General features: G+C 37.7%; 1 pseudogene; it reads right to left on the bottom strand.

Moving 5' to 3' along the window:
* Positions 1-965: 965 nt before the first annotated feature.
* LOC121316635 lies at positions 966-22,169 on the bottom strand (annotated as a pseudogene).
* Positions 22,170-22,646: the final 477 nt, after the last annotated feature.

Here is a 22,646-nt window from a genome sequence, read left to right as displayed (position 1 = left end):
AGGTGAAAGGGCTGTTTGGATCATTTTACATTGTGTCGGTTTAGTATCTCTTTATCAAGCTGTTCAACTGTTCAAGTCGAGAGATGCACAGTGCCCAGTACCACAGTAAAATCCTGGGCCCTAGAACAAAGTACAAAATCTGTTAGAAGGTTCATTATGTTGTAATTAAACAAATGTGCATGTGTTTTATTTAAATACCTTATGCCATGTACTTTAATTGGTGTTTCAGTTTAAACATGTTCCATATCTGTATCACACCTTATGCTGTATTGCTTTTAATGGTATAATTTGTTTTCTAATAAGTACAGTACACCCTCGCTATAATGCTCTTTATTATAACGAACCTGGCCCATGGATCCCAAATAAAAAATAAATTAAAAAAGATCATACAAGTACACACTGTCAACAGCACGGTCTGTACGCACAGGATGCCGTCTTTGCAGTGAAGGCAACTCTTGTTTGTCTCAATAAAAAGCGTGCCCTATGCAATGCCTTCCTAAACGAAAATAATTTTATGCTGGAAAAAGGCTGGGAACTACATTAACTGTTTGAAAAAAGATGTAATGCAGGCATGTCTCTGTCGTGAATATAGGTTGTCACAGAGCACTCTGTTTCTAGGCTTGTTCAGCAACCATGCGGCAAAGCAAAATTGATTAAAAAAAAAAACAACAACAAACCTTTCATATCAAACTTTTCATGTCGGGTTGATTTGGTATAAAAGTTCAGTTTGGGATTCTCGCATGTTGGATTAAGATTGGGTGCACTCTGAAACAATTAAGATTGATTTTGATATAAGTTCAGCTTCAATTCAGGATTTTTGCTTTATGTACTGCGTTTTAATTCTTTAATGAATAGGATAAAACAAAGGCAGAATACTGCATACATGAGACAAACAGGTACATGTAATTCTACTTGTATTCACAATATCACCTCATTAAGTTTATCCTTCATTTTGACTGTCCTTTCACTTAACGAACCCCTCGATATAATGAACAAAAGGCTTGGACCCCAACGGGTTCTTTATAGAGAGGATGCACTGTATTAATATATGAACAACCGCACAAATTGTGCAAAACTTTTTTTTTTTTTTTTTTAAGTAGCGATTATTTAAATAAAATGCTGAGCCCAAGTCTGGTAATTCTGTATAACAATGACATTCTCTCTGCATCTGTGCTCATTTGGGAAACACTTCCTGAAGTAAGATAGATTTAGGGAGCTCTAGCTTCAGCTCACAAACCTCAACAACACAGAAGATAGTGGGAACAACAACAACATCAACTTTGAAATGATCTACCGAGGCAGGCCACTGATATTTTAACAAGTGTGTCTGTCAAGGGAAACGGTACTAATGGTAATCTCTTCTGTTTGAAAAAGCATACGGCGCTCCAGTCCTTTCCAGCCCAGCGATTTCAAATGGAATTGTTGTTCCGAGGGCTAGGATTGCACCATTTCTGCTCAAGAAAAACACGTGTGATCATTGGTAGTAATAAAGGCACTAATTGGTTACAACTATGACCAATGGTGATTGATATAGGAGAAAGGGGGGGGGGGGGGCTTGCTTGGTCATGTGACTTGGAGTGTACGATGTGAAGGTATGTGTTCCTTGTGTTATGCTTAAGCTAATTTAACTTATTTGAACATTGATTTATTTAATTATTACAGTTATTGTTAGCAGAATGTTAAGTCGATGTATGTACAGAGTCTAAAAGTGTTTTATCACTTTTACAATTATTTTGGTTGTTTTTATAAAGTTTGAAAATGTGTGATTCCAAATGGAGTCAGTGGACCTTTATTATGCACAATACCAGCTGCATGCAGTACTGTGCACCATATGACAGAATTACACTAACTTTTATTTTAATATTTAAATCGACTGATAATTGTATTTATATGACCCACTCTTCAAAGTGTGCCCTTTTCTAACATTAGCCAAATAAAATCTAAAAGCAATTCCTATTGAGGAGCACCACTCAACTGACGAAATGAACATCCCATTCAAAGAAAGGAGTTCTCTGAAGCAATATATTAAAAATAAGCCTCACTAGAGGGGGGTAAAGGTACTTGTCCGTGCAGGAATAAGTGGAATCATCTGTGATTTTGAAGTATATGTTGGCAAGGGCACCACAAAGACCATTGAGAAGTCCTCCCTTGGCACAAGTGAAGACATTGTGTTGAGACTTGTAGAAGGTCTTCCATCTGATCAAAACTTAAAAATCTACTTCTGAATCTGAAGTAGCCCATGCTTTACTTCAAGCTGGCAAGTCCCTGGAGCGCAAAAGAGTCTGACTGTCCCTGGATTACCTAGAAGATGATGCACTAGAAAAAAGGTTTCCCAGAGGCCAGTGGATGATCCCTCACTGTCCTCAGCATGTGGAGAAAAAGCAGAGGTGTAAGCTCTGTATAAAATCCTACTCCTGCATCCGATGTGAAAGATGTGGAATGGATCTGTGTCTACAAAAGACAGGAATTGCTTCAAAAAGCAAAAAAAAACAGTATGAATGTTTCAGTCAATTTAATAACATAAAAATTAAGTTTAGGGTTTGGTTTTGATTGATAGGAAAGGGATATGTTTTATTATAGCTTTTTAAAATGAATCATTACTTACCTTTGTGATAACACCAAATATTTTTTTAGCAAACTGAGATATTAACATTTTTATGAGGAAAACACGTTAACTGTTAGTTTGTGCTTAAGAAAATACACAGCTCTGTTAAAAATGTTTTTAGAGCATTCAGATACTTCACACGTATTTTACAATGTTTACAAAACCTTATAAAATTACAAAAACAATTACTCTTGTTTTTACTTCAGTGTTGCCTAATGAAATAAACTAATTTCTCATATTTATTGCATGTATATGTAATTTTATGAGTGACTTAATTTTCTGAGATTTTGGAAATAAATGAGGGCTGGAAAGGGCTAAGACTCTTTCTGATGACGCGTCCCCTCGGCTTCGCTGCTGGTGCTCGGGTCAACTTCAGCAGGCGAGGCGGCTTTCTCCTTGCCTGACTCGGAGGGTCCCTTGTTTCTGGTCTTTTCTTTCCACTGCTGCTGCTTTTCCAGCTTTGCCTGCTGGAAGGAGAAAAGGGAAGCATGTAAAAACTGCTGTGTCTGAAATGCTGTGGCTCACCTAGCGCAGTAAAAGCACTGTCGTTCTAGTCATGCAAGCGTGGTTCAAATTACAGTCTCACCAAGATCGCGATCCTGACTCAGGGCCAGCAAATTTAAATTGTTTTGCACTGGTGCTGGCAAGGGATACAAAACATTTTTTCACTCAAAAAGTATTTGTTGAACAGCATTTTACAAAGGATGTGTTGTAAGAGTGAGCATATGATTGAAAATTGCAATAAATAACGAACAATGTAGCTTTTCCTGATGGTGATTTATTTAAAATCTGCTTATTGTGAGGATACTTGCTTTGGGAGAACCCAGAAAAAGGTACATTTATGATTGAACAAAATCTCCATTCTAATACAATTCAAATCACTGGAAACAATTGTAGAAGAAGCCAGCAAATAGAGACTAACATATAACTATAGACGTGACTTGGAATTTGGAACTGGAAATCCCAGCACTGGGTGAGTTAATCCTCCCCAGCACAGCGGTGCAGCCAGAGATAAGGCAAACTCTATTATCCCCTGCTGAATTCAATTTTTCCCAACAACACTTGAATAATAACTATTTAAACAGTTAATTATCATTATATAACCTCTCTCTGCCAGTCAAAATTATAGGATGATTAGGCTCGTAAAAATGGAATAGAAACAAAGAAAATTATTTTGGCTCTCCCATACCCATTACTTAAAACCCAAGGAGTCCTAAAGGTACTCCCCACAAGAAAAAAAAAAAAAAGGTTATTTATGGAGGACAAATAACTGAGTGGAACAATCATGTCAAGAACTGCTGCCAAGAGGTCCTATAAATCCCTTTAAACAGTCCAGGAACAGTTATTCCACTGCGGTTTATTACAGCATGTTATCTAACTTCTTCAGGCATGATGGCACTATGTAGCTATCTGTTCTGCTTCTGATAAATCATCCCTTCTTGATGGACATATTAGCACATTGAATCCAGTTCTAAAAATAGATGGAAAATCCTCACCCGCCTCTATTTACGCCTTCGACCCTTATTAAAAAGATGATTTTTTTTAAATTGCTTTCAACACCCTACAAATCAACCAAGGATTGTAAGCTAGACTAACTAACCCATGACATTTGCTGCAGACAATTGTGTGTTTTTGTCACAAAGAGTTGAATGCATCTGTTAACTATAGCAGTTTCATTCAACTCAACGGACAGCTCCATGGATCGCCATATTAGGTTTGGGGTTGTGTTAACCCTTTGCAGTCCTATGTCGGACCAGTTCTGACATTACAATTTTCCCTTTCCAGTCCGATATCTGACCCTGTCCGACGTCATCAAAAAGACGTAAAGTACAGGTCTCTAGTCATTTTATCTTTGGAAAAAGACGAGAAAACCTTTTAATTGCCAAGTGTGATCTGTAGGAGGCAAATTAAGCTGAAAAAAAGGTGTAACTGATAGCCCCATGCACTATAGAGATAACAATGAACACAAACATAGGAGACAGCTGCTTCCACATCCAGCGCTCAAGAATATCACAGACATTTGCAGAGCTTTTTGAGATGTTATAGTAATAAAATAATGACTTGGATCACATTATTAAGGAATCTGCTGATAAAATGAGTGATCAAGCGAGGATTTATCAGTATGCACGTCTATAAAGAGGTATGTGAAAAATACAGCGAACAAGGGGTGAGGCTGGCTGGAGAGTGTCCTTTTTCGATTCAATGCCTTTTAAACCTGTTTTACTCAGAAAATTTTTTTAAATAGCGCGTGTAAAATAAACAGCGCATGTGAAAATAAATTGGACCTGACGCGCGTAACAAGAGCTGAATAAATGGACCGCTAAAGGTTAAAGGTCACCTACAAATTGTCATGCAACCTGGCAAATATGAAGTCTATATCTCAAATGCTTTCCAGTACGAGTGGCTGAACCTGTGACCAATCTAAAAATACTAAAACAACCTTTTGGGGTGTTTAATTCAATGAGTACCAGTATAACTCACCATCTTTATTGTATTTTCAACATTCTATAAAATGACCTAATGATTTGCAGATGAAACCAAGGAAAATGTAAATACCCCACACATATATTGCAAAAAACAGTACTGCAATTCAGACAATTTCAGATAGTCCGTGTTTATGGCTACAACACTACATTTCTAATTATGTTCCCTACCTTTTCAGAAACAAATCTTTCTTATTATAATTTATAAAAAAAAACGGCCTCCAGGAAGCACCTGTGCTGTAGGGTCTGATGTAGTTGTCAAAGAATTTAAAAGCAACATTTCTTAAGAATATAATTTGCTATTTAAACAGAGAGCTGGTTCTACAGCTGATGACTGACCCACAGCACATGTACCACAATGTGCTAACTGGCACTTTAGGGAAACAACTTTGCCAAATAATATTACCACTGGCCAGCTATGTAATTTATTCAGTTTAATTCTATTATAAAAGGAAGGCCGATGACTAAGACAAGTTAGTGTCCCTGTCCCTGTGGTGAATAATGTTCATCACTATTAAATCATAACCAGTTTATTTTTCAGCAGGCCAACTTAAAGCAATAGATTATTTCTTTTTAAATATTTTCAGTTGCACAATAAAAAGGGTTGCATATTGCTAACACATATACTAACTTTTTTTTTTACGAAAACTCAGTTTTGAATCTACTACCAGGATAAAAGGTGAATAAATACATAAATAATTTTTTTTTTTTTTTGTTATTTTCTCTCCAATTTAGTAGCGTCCAATTATTTTGTTTAGCTCAGCTCACCGCTACCACCTCTGCGCTGACTTGGGAGGGGCGAAGACAAACACACGCTGACCTCCGAAGCGTGTGTCGTTAGCCGCCCTCTTCTTTACACACTGCAGACTCACCATGCAGCCACCCAGAGCTACAGCATCGGAGGACAACGCAGCCCTGGGCAGCTTGCAGGCAAGCCCACAGGCACCCAGCCAGACTGCAGGGGTCGCTGGTGCGCGGTGAGCCGAGGACACTCTGACCAACCTAGCCCTCCCTCCCCCTCGACCAATTGTGCGCCGCCCCCTGGGAGCTCCCGTCCTCGGTCGGCAAAGAAATAGCCTGGACTCAAACCGGTTCCAACTTTTTTTAAACCAGATCAAACCGGAGTTAATGGAGCCAAACAGACAAGTGTTTACTTCACCTATTCACTTATCATTCAGAGTAGTTAGGCACCAGTACTGAATTTCCTATTCCTCTGTATTTATGTAAAAACTCAATCCCCTGGAATCAATATCAACACCCAAAAAAGTTCCATTCTAAAAGTGTAAAGCACAATAAAACACAGAGTTTGGAAAGCATTTATTAATCTGTACCTTTTTTTTTTTTTTTTTTTTGCTGTGTCGGCATCTCTGATACAGCAATACGTTTTGTGTTATATTTTCAGCTCTGTAGCCCTGTACACGTGCTATAAATAAGTGCACTTCATTAATAATAAGCAGGATAGGTATTCTATGGGGTCTTTAAAACATTTATAGATATATATTATGCAGGAACGCATAGACCTGGATAAGAATGTCCTACTTTTCTTTAGCCCATTTTACCATTATTTAAGATGCAGCTGTTGTAAAAAATGATGATTGTGCAATTTGGAATGCTTATACCGGTACTAAACTACTACTTCAAACAGGTTTGGGAGGACTTTGTTATGAAGAAACTGTACAATAATTCATTTAGTTTAAGACTCCCACAGTCGCATCCAAACTAATGGAATGTTTTGTGTGACACTGGGTCCTGTTCACAGTTTTTAACTTATGAGTTGTTTAAAGAATGTCTTTTGGAATAAAATACATAGTTCTTGGATGTTTTTTGGCTTCTTTAAACAACAGTCATGAATATTATCTCAGCCTTACTGGGACATGTTTATAAATTATATTTAGGAAACACACACAGTGCAAATTTGGGTAGTTTTATAATGTAAAACAACATAGTCATTTCCACATTGACTGGCCAAAAAAACGTCGTCTGTAATGTATGAAACTCTATGTGGTCCCCTATACCAATTAAAGTTGTGTGAGAGTTGTGTGCAACTATTCAGCAACAATCCTGGGAAAGCATAAGGATCTCAGTGACTTTACAAGGTAGTGGGTGCCCCTACAACTGGCTCATCACCCAACACAATGGCTGTATTGACCAAAGTGTCTATCTAGACAGACTCACAGGTGTTCCTGGAATGGCAACAGTGCAGAAGCACAAATCTAATCACAGGCATGTCTTGACAGTTCTACAGACGTATGCAACATATTGAGAAACAACAGACATGCTAAAGTGGCTGGAGTCACAGAACGCTTCAACACTGGCCGAGACACAGCTGTTTCCACTCAAACAATGTGCTGGGAGCTACTCATAGTGGACTATTAAAGTCACTCTCTCTTTGTTGTTAGCTAGTCAGTGTATGACGCAATGAAGATTCATGAACAACTTTAAAAAACATGGAAAAAAAACTATAGGCCCTATTTACAGTCTTTTTTATGAGCCCTTTGTTATTATTTGCATTGCAGAATTAATTTGTTTTCCAGTGCTTTCTTAAACGTTTTTCTTTCTGGACAATAACATAAAACTTTCTTGATACCCTGACTGGATTACTGGTGACACATACTTGGAGTTCCGCGTTTTTGGTTTTTATCTTTATAAAAGAAATTCCGGGAATTTTTCTGAGTTTATTTTACATATATTAAAATAGGGCTAAAATCGGTAAAAAAAATTGTTTTTATTTGAAACATCGGTAAAAATCGGAGGGGAAAAATCTCGCTATACACACTTTACACGTGGAATATGATTCATAGCCGTTCTCGTTTCTGATTAATAATGTCCCTGGCATGCATGATGAAGCACAATCTGTGCAAGTCAAAGCCATATTTTCCTAAGTTAGCTGGTACTTTGCGAACGTCTGGGCAATCGCTGTGCTGACGGAAATAGGATCTACAGAAGGTATGAACATGACATCAGCACAAAACAAGCCAGGTTTATTCACCATCAAATCTTAAAAAGATCAAGCAAGCCATCGGGAGACACGTCAAAAAGAAATCACATTGGACGTTTCCATCAAATCATATAAGTTTACAAACTAACAACACCATTTTCTGTCAAATATTTAAGATTAAGATTGTCGGTGTTAAGCTGATGGACAGTACTGTCGCACAAAGTCACCAATACATACAATAAACAGTGGCTGTCCAGTAAAGCACAGCGCTCTGACAAACTCATTAACACAGCCATTCTGTGCTCTCTTTTTATTAAAGTGCATGTAAAAGCCGCATAAACGGCTTGCTTGTCTCAGTTCACTTTATTGTTTCACTTTATTGTGCCGCTTATGTTTCTGTATGTTCTTTTATTGTCAGTGTGAACATGTACCTCAATGCAGCGGTATTTGCAGCGCTATGCACCCTCTGCCTCACCTGACCAGCTTCTGCTATTTTTTATTTTTGTGTACTTCAAAGCATTCATTTTCTTTTGAAGGTTTGCGTTTTCTCCCCATTCCTCATCCACTAAAAATATTACATTTTCTGTAAGTATTTCAATTTAGTTTTTGAACGAGCTAGTAATTACTGTGCCCAGCAACTGCCACAATAGATTTTGACTGGTCAACATAATCAGGTGATAATGTGTTTGTGAAGTGAAAGAGAACCACGTTTGAACGTTATTTGTTCCTCTGATATCTAAACGTCTCCTGTATACCAGGATACAGTGTAGGGCTGCTTATTTCAATGTCGGAGTTAAAAATAAAACAGCAAATAAAACCGACATCCACTTTTTAAAAAATCCTGTCATTTTTTGGTACAATTCGGAATAAACTGGAATAAACATACTGTACTTAGTATTATGAAAATGATCACATTATGCATCTAAATGGTAAAAGTTGTGGCATTCTGCAGTCCTACTAAGGAACTGCCTCTTCCCAAAAGCACTACTGTAATTAGCCTGATTATTAGCAAGGAGATGCTCAGTTCTGTGATGAAGATGCAGAGACTTCTTGTTTCTACTTTCTACTTGATCCCAATTAATACCTTGCTATGAGGAAATAGTGCATAAAATCACCTGACTGATATAAGTGTATCCAATCTGTACAGCTTTAATTACAGAATGAACTCAATTATATTTAAGACGCCATCCTTAGAAATTACCATTTTAAGCCTAGAAGTGGTAGGCCACTTCAATAACCCCCACTCCTTGCTTGCAAATGGCTTGTACCAGAACTTTGTAGGGCGTCCTTACATTTTGAAACTTAAACTAGATGACCCATGGGGAAGCCAAATCAATTTCTAAACTGGTGCAGGACACTGTGTAAAGAAGTTGTATAATAGTTGAAGAACTCAGTGCTGGTACTTGTTATGTCCTAGTGTTTATAAAATGATGTTTAAAAAAATGTGCATAGACAATTCTAATTCTCTCTTAACACTGGCAAAAAAACACAAACAAAAAGTAAACAATAATGTTATGTGACAGAGTAATAAAACACAATACAACAAACTATATATCAAAGGTGCCATGAAAACGGCAAGCCTTGCAGCAGCCCCGATCCTAGGGATCGCCAGGTTTTTATACTGATGCTCCACTGAGCCACGCCCACCTGCCTGCTGGAACAGCTGATTGCTTTCAGCTGCTGCTCCACACAGACAGGTAGCGGTCCCAAATGGAGCACAATTAAATAATTCAATTAATCTATTTACACTAATCCATATATTGTCAATAATTAATCTCAAATATACGAATACACATAATTCCCCACGTGCAGGGCATCCGCCTGTCACAGGATGGGTACACAGGACGACTCAGAAATGCACAAATAAAAACTGAAGTAAAAGAAAATAATGATCTTGAATTGATTTTTTTCTAGCTGAATGTGTTTATGGTGTTTGATAAGAGTACATCCAGATTATCCTGTGTATCGTAGGTTGTCACCACCCCCCACCCCTCCAGTCAAAAATGGACAGTTTTCTTATTTGCAAAAGAAAAAACAAAGAGTCTGCAGAAAGTGCAAACATTTGGCTTTAATTATTGTTAATTATAGTTTTATCTTGAGGTTAACGTGTTTGATGCTGTAAACATCTTAAATGGAATACATAATTATGCTGAGATGGAATCTAAATGGTAACAGGATAAACATTTACAATGCAGATTTTGGATTATTTATAATAACTTTGCCGAATAGAAAGCAAATGTGTGTTTCCGACGAGATTCCCAAATACTGTTTTTCTGAATCTGTGCATCCAAAGAAGTGTTTGAAAGTTTTCAAAACTATTGTTTGGTATTCTGTCCTAAACCAGCAGTGTGTCAGACCCAAATTGTTGTGACATAAATTATATACATTTGTGAATCAGTTTATTCCACCTTTTCTTGCAACTGTGGCAGCATTCAGTAAGAGCGAAAATTGTAAAGGGGTACTTGAGCTGAAGCTTCCAGTCAGAAGGGGCAGGTATAGTGTCAAAAACAAAAAAATTGAAAACCACTGCCATATATATCAATAGATTGTAAGGAAAAAATAGTGCCTATTTCCAACAAATTTGAAAACATGGAGATGCAGTCATTTTAACATCTAGAGTACTATAAAAACCAATTGATGCACAGACGGAGTGAGGACAGCAATTTTGCCAATAAGGGGAAAGCAGGCCTTCGGTTTATGAGTTGAAACAGCATTAAGCTTTTACATTCAAAAAGAAAACCATTCGGAATATAAATTCTAGGCACATAACCCTCAGTGACCATACACTAGTGGGTCTCCTTTGTAATACATACAGTGCATAACAATGCATTAAAGAAATATTCAGCTTTGTCTCTGAACTACAGCACAGCCATTCTGCTCTACTTAAGTAAGAGCACAGTTCTTTACTCCATCCCACAGATGATAGATCCAGCTGCTGCTATGGTGACACTATTAGGCAGTGGGATTTAAAGATTATTACATTTGGAAATAGAGGATGGATTTTTGTTGGCAATAAAAATATTTACAAAACTGCAGCACAACTTTTTATTGCTCTTCTTCTAGAGAGGTTAGCACTATGAAGTTATTAATTATACTTCCTGAAAAGTCATTCATACTTTACAGGGTTGTGATATCCTTGATGTAAAACACTACAGGATTAAGTAGGTCGATCGCTACCATGCATGATGAGCTCATTAAATAATACATCAAATAAGGGAAGCTTTGCATATGTGACTGGAATCACAATCAGAAAAATGCAGCCAAACCTATTTCATAACTAAGCAAAGGGAAATTAGTTTGTTAGCTAGCAGCTGGCAGGAGACCGGTGCACTTACTGTGCTACTATCTTTACCCTGTTTAAACCATATGTGGCCCTACTCACAGTTTTAACTGTTATTTAAAGATGTTTGGTAGCATGGTAATAACTGGATAATTACCCATGTTTTTTGCTTTTACATGGTAACGACTGGCCAAATAAGTATGTAATTACATAGAAATGGCCCTAACATGTAATTACACCAGGTTACAAAATGTTCCCATGTAATTATACAGTAGTTAGTGTGCATCAGTAAGAGCAAGAGCATGTTGTGATTACCTAGTTATTAATATGCACTTACATGGCTATTCAAGACATTATCTAAAGTGATATCAAATTTTTGATACTCATGAAACTTTTCTAGAACGCTTAACAACAGTACACAGAATGCTGTTGGCCAGTAACACACATTTCAGTTATTATTTTTCTCCTTACATGAAAATACTATTAAGCCAAGTCCATCCCATTCAAACAATGGCCCCATAATTATAGATTATAATTATCCTAACTGCAGGAAATACCCAGCTACGACCTCTGGTAAATAGGTCCATGATTGCGAACCTTTTTCTAAAATTTTGAAGCGATCGTTCAAAAAGTTTTCTGCAGAAAAGCTAAAGAACTAAAAGTATATTTCTGATCTGCCGGACCATTATTAGTAATCTGCCTACTATGTTATCCAGTTGACTGCCTGTCGTCTAATTTCAGTTTTACAAGGCAGCACCCACACCAATGCAAGGTGCCCACTATGCAACAAATAAGACATTCTGAGTCTCCAACAGATTGCCCAGGCCATCAATGACATCGACATTCTTTCCCCTTTTAGTAATCTGCCTTATCACTCAAATTAAATGTCAATGTACAAGATTTTAAAAAGGCGACAGTTACGCCTTTTTTTTAATCTTTAGCAAACTTGACTGCAATGTATCATCAAATGACAGTCTGATTAAAAGGCATGGCCCTTTGATTCAAGAAAACACATTAATAAGAGAGGCGTAGCTGTGTGTCATAAATGTCAAACCACCCACACACCAACACTGTTCCCTTGCCAACCTGGGTTAAGATGTTAAAAGCATCCATTCATAGGTACACTTGGGCCATTTAGACGGTGCCTCAAACTGGGCACAAAGGGCACAATTGTTCATACCAGCAGAAATGCCAGTCTATATTTTGATGCATTTACAAGGAATATGGTACATCTTACTACCTGGGGTTGCCAATCATCAGCAAAAGGTTAATTCTACGCTCAGAAAAGCTAAAATGAAGACAAAGAAGACTGGCAGCTATTGTCAAAACACGCTATCAGCTGATCTTTGTAATGTGACACTTTAAAACAATAGAATAGACCAAATTGGATTATTTTATATTTTTTCATTGTCTTGTTTCACCTGCTGTTGTTATGTTTGTATTTCAGCCTTTTTTTCTGCCACAACACTACAATTTCACTTCCTGTGTTCCAAATAAAAGGACCCCACTTAAGTATTACGCTTGGGGTCAGGTGGAATTCTATTGCGTGTAAAACAGGAAGGACTCAATTCAATTGATTTAAATACCGCCACATTTAAATTACAAAAAGGCATTTTACTAGCCTTTAAATATACTAAAGAGACTCAAAATAACTGTTTTCTAAAAGGACACTTGTTTGAATATTAAACAAGACAGTGGTATACAGGACTGCCACTGTGCAGATCAACTGAATAAAAACATTTAAAATGTATTTAACCAGGAGGTTTACCCATTGACACCGAGGCCACATCTAGGGGGTCCTGTTTAATTTGTATTTTTAACCAGAACTTCAAAAACACTAAATAAAAATGATGAGGTACTGTACTGTACAATCACTGTTACGGTAGGATAAATGGTCATGAGAGGTAAGTAAGCTTTTTCAGCCTGGGTGAGTACAAGGTTTACCTTGAGACACACGTAAGAAACCAGCCAGGTTAGCTGAAGCCCCCATTGTTGTAAATGGACATGTTGCCTGTCTAGAACGTCCAACTCCTGTCAGAGAGGATCCTGCCAGACTGCAACCATTGTGTGGGGTCTTCATTTTCTATCCCAGGTGCCAATATTCAAAATAGCATGCACAGTGCTAGCATCCCACCTATAGGAACTGTATACCAGAGCTGCTGTTTGAACAACCTATTTCAGATGCCAGCAGAGCAGTTCCATGTCTAGTTATCCAAGCAGCAGACATAGACCATGGATCATGGGTGACTGGCAAAACAAAGAATGATCTGATGAACCCATTTCAAATTAATTAAGGTGATGGTCATGGCATGCTCAGTAAAGGTTATGAATTTCTATGCACAGTGCCAAGTGTAAAAGGCATAGTTGGCTCTGTCTGCTCTATCCATTGATTGATTCATTGAGTGACTGCTTAGTGCTAGATGGTGATTCTAGACAGCGCTGTTTACATGGCTTCCCTGCAAAATCTCTGCCAATTCATCTCAATCCTGACCTCAGTGGCCACCAAACTTATTTTCACCTCATTTCACTAAACCAGGTTCCAAGAACACGACTCTAAAGACAGAAAGAGTAGCAGTGGGTACATAAAGTGGGTGATAAATAAATTATTTAAGGTACAGTAAGTTAAATGGCAGATTTAAAAAAAAATGCTCACAGAAGTGTAGAAGTGAATGGCTACCTAATGTTATTTCAAGTAAGGTAGCCCAAGATTAGTGCTAATCAGGGGCTGTGAAACGAGACGATAACGTATGTATGTATGGATCATGTTTAAAGAGGTTTTGAACAACAGAGCAGACTTTGACCTTAAATATTGCAATTGATTATATAATGCGCCCGCCTCCCAGGTAATAACACATTCATGTTACAATAACAGCAGCATCTATCATCTTTTCAAATGTATTAGTGAAAGCAGAGAGAGATCCCTTCATAATGTACTCTGGCACAGTGTGCGGTTCAGATTTAAACAAAGTAAATACAGCTCTAAGTTCAAGCCATTCAGCTCTGAAGGAGAGTGACTCTGGTTTGGAATCACACATTACTGTTCACAGCAGGGTCCACTTAACACTTAACTGATCTAACCTGCAGCACCCTTAATACCTCTGCTCACTGCTTGATTTACATAACCTCGTCAAACAAAGAGAAAGAAAGGGTATATTATCTTTGTAAAATCTATGATATTAATAAGGATGAAGCTAATGAAACACAAACCTAAATCTTGTCATGCAGAAGTGCCAAATCTCTGATCTGAGGGGGTCACAGATTACTCAGAACAGCAATATTTAGGGTTAAAAGCAGGACTCAAACCTGGTAGCGTGTTGGGGCAGACAGCAGCTCGTTGTTTCATTACATTCAATCGAATATTTTGGTTTTTTTATATATATATATATATGTTGTTTACTTTTACTTGCTTGTTAACTGATCGTTTAATCTTCTTTTGTATGAAAGCAGATTTAAAAATAAATTAAAAAAAAGATAATCTGGGAAATAACATTACAAATACAAAAGGGTTAGACTTTAATTTAGTGACAGCATCCTGTTTCTTTTTTTTTTTTTTTACTCAAGCTAATATTTCCTAAAACAAGCCAAATAGGTTTTTATACTCATTTCCTTCTTAATTTGTCATTTCATTAAATAAGATTTGTAGCCATAGTAAATGCTGTCTATTCTGCTGCAATAACTTTGGCTTTTGTGCTCCTTTCAGATGCTGCACTACTGCCACCTAGGGAGATACTCTGCTTTAACCCTTTTCTTCAGTGCAGTAGCTCTGCACAGTTTCAGTATTGCTCAGGCAATTCTGCCATATGGTCCTCTCTAAGCACTGCTCACTCTGATACAGTCCTTAAGCGTTCTGTTGCAAATAAGTGCATCAGTGTACATGTGTGCACAAAGGACTATATTTGTGCATGCGTGCATGCCCTTGTGTAGCTGATGTTTTCAAACCATTAACATTATACATGATGTGTGTGTATAATATATAATATATATATATAATATATATATATATATATATACACACACACACACACAGTGCCTTGCAAAAGTATTCAGACCCTTGACCAATTCTCAAATATTACTGAATTACAAATGGTACACTGAAATTTCGTTCTGTTTGATATTTTATTTTTAAACACTGAAACTCAGAATCAATTATTGTAAGGTGACATTGGTTTTATGTTGGGAAATATTTTTAAGAAAAATAAAAAACTGAAATATCTTGCTTGCATAAGTATTTAACCCCCACACATTAATATTTGGTAGAGCCACCTTTCGCTGCAATAACAGCTTTAAGTCTTTTGGGGTAAGTATGTACCAGCTTTGCACACAGTGTCAAAGTGATTTTGGTCCATTCCTCTTGGCAGATTTGCTCCAGTGTTGTTCAGGTTGGTTGGACGACGCTTGTGGACCGCAATTTTCAAACAGTGCCACAGATTCTCAATGGGATTGAGATCAGGACTTTGACTGGGCCACTGTAGGACATTCACCTTTTTGTTTTTGAGCCATTCCAATGTTGCTTTGGCCTTGTGCTTGGGATCATTGTCCTGCTGAAAGGTGAATTTCCTCCCAAGCTTCAGTTTTTTAGCAGACTGAAGCAGATTCTCTTGCAGTATTTTCCTGTATTTTGCTCCATCCATTCTTCCTTCAATTGTAACAAGATGCCCAGTCCCTGCTGATGAGAAAAATCCCCACAGCATGATGCTGCCACCACCATACTTCACTGTAGGGATGGTGTGTCTTGAGGCATGGGCAGTGTTAGGTTTGCGCCACACATAGCGCTTTGAGTTTTGGCCAGAAAGCTCTATCTTGGTCTCATCTGACCACAAAACCTTTTCCCACATCGCAGCTGGGTCACTCTCATGCTTTCTGGCAAACTCCAGACGTGCTTTCAGATGGTACTTTTTGAGTAACGGCTTCTTTCTTGCCACCCTCCCATACAGGCCAGTGTTATGCAGAGCTCTTGATATGGTTGACTGGTGCACCATTACTCCACTCCCAGCCACTGAACTCAGTAGCTCCTTCAAAGTGATTGCTGGCCTCTCTGTGGCTTCTCTCACAAGTCTCCTTCTTGTTTCAGCGCTGAGTTTTGAGGGACGGCCTTTTCTTGGCAGTGCCTGGGTGGTGTGATGCAGCTTCCACTTCCTGATTATTGGTCCAACTGTGATCACTGGGATATCCAAACACTTGGATATTATTTTTTACCCTTTCCCTAATCTATGCATTTGTATTACTTTATCTCTAACTTCTGTAGAATGCCCTTTGGTCTTTATTTTCCTTTCAGATTCACAGCCTTACCAATGATCCTTCAACAGTGGGGTTTTTATCTAGAAAATGTGACAGGAACTTTAATGGTTCACAGATGGAGGCCAATGGTAAGGTAATTGTGTCCTCGTTAGGGCAATTTCTTTCATCAATGCAAACTGGGAGCTTCCATAGCACAGGGGCTGAATACTTATGGAAGCAAGATATTTCAGTTTTTATTTTTCTTAAAAATATTTCCCAACATAAAACCAATGTCACCTTACAATAATTGATTCTGAGTTTCAGTGTTTAAAAATAAAATATCAAACAGAACGAAATTTCAATGTACCATTTGTATTTCTTTTGTATTTTATATATATATATCATATATATATAAATATATATATATCATCATAATGTATATATATATATATACACCATTTTGTTTTTTTGTTTGTTATTTAATCCTTTTGTTGTGTATAGAAAATAAAAATAAATTATTTTATTTCTGTACACATAAATTACTGTCTGGACATTCCATATAATACACTCTCGCCTCAATATAATTGCATATATATTTAAATCATGGTTTTGTACCTACTCCCACCCCATCCCATAAATACCTGCTTTAGATCAGCGGGTCCAGTTGGCGATTCTAACTCTATAGTAACGGGTCCATCATTCTGAATATGTACTTGCATACAGGCTCCAAACTTCCCATCTGAGGAACATAATAAAAATTTAACAAATATTCCCTGTACAGCACAGATGCATTGAAGCAGGACAGAACTGGCATATTCTGGCATGAGCGTCTGTAAATCAAGCCAGTTGTTTTTTTATTCCTCTTTGAGCTTCCCAGCCACCGTCAGAGGTGCAATCAGCCAGTGAACGACCCCAAGCAATTTCTAACACTCCAATGTACAGCTTATCAACTGTTATTATAATGCAGGAGATGAAGCCCTGCTCTCCAGTGATTTTAACTTTTTTGTTGTGTGTTTCACAAGTCGGGCTAAAAAAATTAAAGGATGTAATGGAGAGTGCAATGCAGCTTTGTCATTTTTTAGAGTGCACTAAGAAGCCTAATTAACAAGCTACCCTATCAGTCATTCCAGGGTATGCACTTGGCACATTTTCTCTTGTGACGTAACCTATTTTCATGAAAGCACATAATTAATTGACAAAGCACTCCCCTGAAGACACCAATGTTTATCAGCTTGAAAATGAGTGGTTTTTAAAGACCTTCACGCCAAGACAGTGTTGACCTTGGTGTTGCATATGACCTGACTCATTGTGGAGTGCTGTTTTTGCTTTGTTTTTAATTGCGCATCCTAAAACCATGGTTTCTCAAAAGAGGTCAGCTGTGAGCATTCAATAGCCAGTTAAATAAACCAAAGCTCTCTAAAATATGATTAACAATGTGCAAGTTACTCCTAAATGTGTCCCTTACCTGCTACTACTTTTGGAAAACTGAAGAAAAAAAAGTGTTTTAACTTACCTAAAAAATCACTGGCAATTACATTTTTTATACATTCTGCAGGGCATTGTGTTGCAATGCAAGGAAGGATACAATCCACACTCATTACCCCTTTTTTGTTTTCAATTTCGCCCTTGCATTTACAGTAAGTTTTGTCTTACTTTGTGCTGTCAAAAGGGCGAAAATTGAGTTTCCTGGTCTGAAAAGGATGGTTTCTATGCAATTGAAAACAACCTTGCTGCAGCATTGCTTTGATTATGATATCACTGTAATGTTAATATTTAAAGTAAAGAAAATAAATAATTAGCAGTAGCACAATACTGAGCCCTGTCACGTCAGTGAGATGAGATGAGGCAAAAGCTCCAAAATAACAAAATGCACTTGAGCAAGGCTCTCTGCACTGTGGTTAAGATGATGAGCAAGGCTCTCTGCACTGTGGTTAAGATGACAAGCAAGGCTCTCTGCACTGTGGTTAAGATGATGAGCAAGGCTCTCTGCACTGTGGTTAAGATGATGAGCAAGGCTCTCTGCACTGTGGTTAAGATGATGAGCAAGGCTCTCTGCACTGTGGTTAAGATGATGAGCAAGGCTCTCTGCACTGTGGTTAAGATGACAAGCAAGGCTCTCTGCACTGTGGTTAAGATGATGAGCAAGGCTCTCTGCACTGTGGTTAAGATGACGAGCAAGGCTCTCTGCACTGTGGTTAAGATGATGAGCAAGGCTCTCTGCACTGTGGTTAAGATGACAAGCAAGGCTCTCTGCACTGTGGTTAAGATGACGAGCAAGGCTCTCTGCACTGTGGTTAAGATGATGAGCAAGGCTCTCTGCACTGTGGTTAAGATGACGAGCAAGGCTCTCTGCACTGTGGTTAAGATGAGCACCCAGCCTCTGTTACACATACATGTTTTGAAGAAAGTGAAAATATACTCCCTTACCTTTAATCATTTCTGGCTTGTATATCTTCCTCATGCGCTCGAGGAAGTCGTAGTAGAATGGCTCGGACTGCTCTGCTGCCATGGCAGCATGATAGTCAGGTTTGTTTCCCTTCAGGATGCACTGCAGGGTGAACTGGCTGACACAAAGCACTTCGTACTGTTTATCCATCACACTTTTACACCAGTGCTTTCCATTTTCGTCGTCAAACAAACGTAGGTTCAAAATCTTTCGCACCCTAACAGAGAAAAATAGAAGTATAATCAGGTGAACACAGTAACATAACGACTTATTACTGCTGCAGAATAGCAAGTGACACGTTCATGCGTTATAAATCTCTGGATTGAAAAAACACTTAAATGCAAAAATGTTATCAGATGAGGTGTTGGGATGGTAATATGTAAACATCCGTTATTACAGTGTATGCTGGGAAAGGGGGTCCCAATTATCTACCCTCATACAGTACCTGCTTTATTGTCCGCTCTAAATCAATATGGTGTGTGACACCAATACAGGCCAGGCATCTATTACTGCAAATGAGTGACCCTTATAACAGTTTACCACAGTAAAAGCGTAGCAAAATCTAACTAAGCATAGTGAAAGCATGATAAAACATAGGTAAGCATTGTGAAGCACAGAGATGTATGATAAAGCATATTAACAAACATGGCAAACCAGGGTAAACTATGGTAAATCCCTTAATTGTTTGGAGCAGTGCACACTGTCTTGTGTATACTGTTCAATGGTATGCTGCAGATCCAAGCAAAAGGTACAGTAATATAGAACTGTTGTGTTTACACAGTGACAACCATTGCTGATCTGTTCCCATGGAATTACCTAGTCTTTGAATACAAGTGCTGCCCATTCAGCCAAAAACTAAATTAGGTGGGCATACAGAAATTACAGCTAAAAAGTACACTAAAGATAAGGGATTTACAGAAGTGATTACTCTGAAAAAAAGGCCTTGGACTTAATTTGCACAAGCTTAATTTGCGCATGTGTTGTACATCAATGAATTAAGAGCAAACAAATACTCACATGTATTCAGTATCCTTCTGCGTGTCCTCCACAGAGATCCCTAGTAACACACAAATCCCTTTTCCAATTGAACTTATCTGTTGTTCTCCCACTATCACACATTTTAAAAAATAACACACGTTAGACAATATGCAACATGCAACTCAACAGCCCATTTGGTTACTACATGGTGCCAGCTTATTAAATTCTGCTAGTGTCTTCCTCATGCCAGGTTCATCCCTGGTCATCATCAACAACCCAATTATACGTTTCTACACAGCCAAGTGCTGGAAATGATGCACAATTAGAATTGTGCAGCCTTGCCCAGTTTAGGTGAAACTATATTGTAATGTAATCTCTTCGCCCCCATTGACCTTATTTCATATTCAGCAATATGGCTTTAATCAGTGTTCTGTCCCTGTATGTATTTGGGTGAGTGCAATAATCTGGTAGAGTAATACAAAGAGATGAACCTGAAGCGAATCGTTGCGCTGAGGGGTTCCTTGTCTTTATTATGTCCGTGTAATAATTCACTTACATGTTGTTGTTTTTTTTTTTAACATTAAATGCACGCGTTCTTACATTATTTACAAATATTAATGCCCTCTCCTACTGTACTTAAATTAAAAAGCCAACACATGTTTACATAACACCGAACAGTAAAATGATTTTCACGGAACTTTTTTGAGATTTCGATTATTGGCAGACCATTTCAAATGCTCAATTATGTGGAGTTCGTTGTGTTTTCAACAAGTCTGATTACCCACCCCTCAGGAAGACGGAGGTCGAGCAAGCGGCTTTACTTCTTTCTACGCTTAGACTGTACCGCAAATATTGAGTGACTGAACCTGCCCCAGGAAAACTCGTGTTGTTTTGTTTCTTACTATATCAGCTGCACTTGCTAAAATGTCAAAAACAACAATAAGAATTCTTGTTCAAGTGTATTTCTATCAATGATCAATATAAAAGCTAAAACCTCGCGCACACTAATTCAGGATGGCATTTTTTTAAAACGCCTCTCAGATACATTAAAATGATTTGCACTGACCTGTCACGCTGGCTTTAGCAACCCTCTAAATAATTGCTTTCGTGTTTTGTTATTTTGTGTGTGTATTTGTTTTGGGTTTGTTTTCTTCACATTTTCAGAGTGCTGCTTGGAGCAGACGCGGCTGCAAAACAACACAGGAGCGCTGACAAACAGAGACGTGGGCAAGCATATGCCGTCTTTAGAAATCCTGCTACTGCCACCAACCCAGGGGGTGTGAATGTCAGAAACGTCACCCTGTTTTTCCACTGGTGACTTACATTATATTTATTTATTTCTAAGCAGACTCCCCCCCCCCCCCCCCCCCCCCCCCCCCCTTATCCAGGCCGATATCACAATACACAATGCCACATTATAAAATATCACATTACAGATAAGAGCAGTTATAAAGTACAATAACATCAAATAAGATCAAATTCAAATAAGAGCAAGATAAATAATACAGTAAATAATTACATGTGAGATCGGGATCCACTGAGAGCGTTTAATTTATAGTAAAAAGATTTGCTTACACAAGTAAAGACAAAGTAAGAGAGCACGCTAAGCAAATGGATGAGAATGATTGTAAATAAGAGCAATTACAAAAAAATGTGAGTACAGATACCTACAAAAAGTAGTTTTTATAGAGTAGTAGAATAGGGTAAGGTATTGTAACGCTTTTTAAAACCACACTTACATTTAAGATGTAATGTATATTACAAAAGCATAAATAAGGGCGACACATTTATTAAACAAAAAAACAGTAATGTTATAAACTATGTGTTTATCTGCTTAGCTTGTTGTTTTCTCACAATTTGCAGTAACACAAGCGCTGTTTTTTTTTTGTTTTTTTTTTGTTTGTTTTTTAATCGGATGAGATTACCGTAAATGCTGTATGTCCAGGAAAAAAAAAAAAAAAAAAAAAAAAAAAAAAACATGTATTGATAATGTCGTTTAAATTTAATTATCCAGAAATGTCAGCGGATACTTAAAAATAAATTTGAAAATCATTCTAATTGCACAGTTCTGAAACTGATGACGAATAAAAAAATAACAGCGGTGTGTGTGATTCGTAATTTTACTGGATGCAGAGCTCCAGAAAAAAAGACAGGGGGATGACGTGCTATGTACCGGACAGGACGTTGTGTTGCTTGAAGTTCTGCGCTGGTGATGATCCCATAATCGAAAGGAATAGAAAGAAGAACATGCACGATAAATAACCAGACCACATGCTTTATCTATTAAATGTTACATCAAGCTCGATGAACAAATAGAACGGGAATTTGTATCATTTTTGTCTAAGAAATCTGTATTTTGTTGGCGTTCCGGTACTTTTGGGTTTAGGACTACACCACTGGTGAGAAGGGATTAATTAATAAAAAGAAAAGAAAGAAATGTATACAAACTTGGTCTGGAGTTATTACAATGTTATCTTGCTTGCTTTTCAAAGGATGTTTTTTTTTAAAGCATTGATTACCAAGTATAATGCTTTTATCCTATATAATATACAGGCTAAATATGGGTTGTTAATCCTTCATGAATATACAGTCGCAGATGTTTTCTATAAAATGGTATTGTATAACAGCTTGAAGATATGAATAATGTTCTACTGTAGTAGGAAGACTGTAACAAGATAACATCATATTGGTCCACAGAG

Source organism: Polyodon spathula, chromosome 6 (genome assembly GCF_017654505.1).
Source record: "Polyodon spathula isolate WHYD16114869_AA chromosome 6, ASM1765450v1, whole genome shotgun sequence".
NCBI lineage: Eukaryota > Metazoa > Chordata > Actinopteri > Acipenseriformes > Polyodontidae > Polyodon > Polyodon spathula.
Note: the sequence above shows the minus strand (reverse complement) of the source record. Positions and strands in the feature narration are given on the sequence as shown.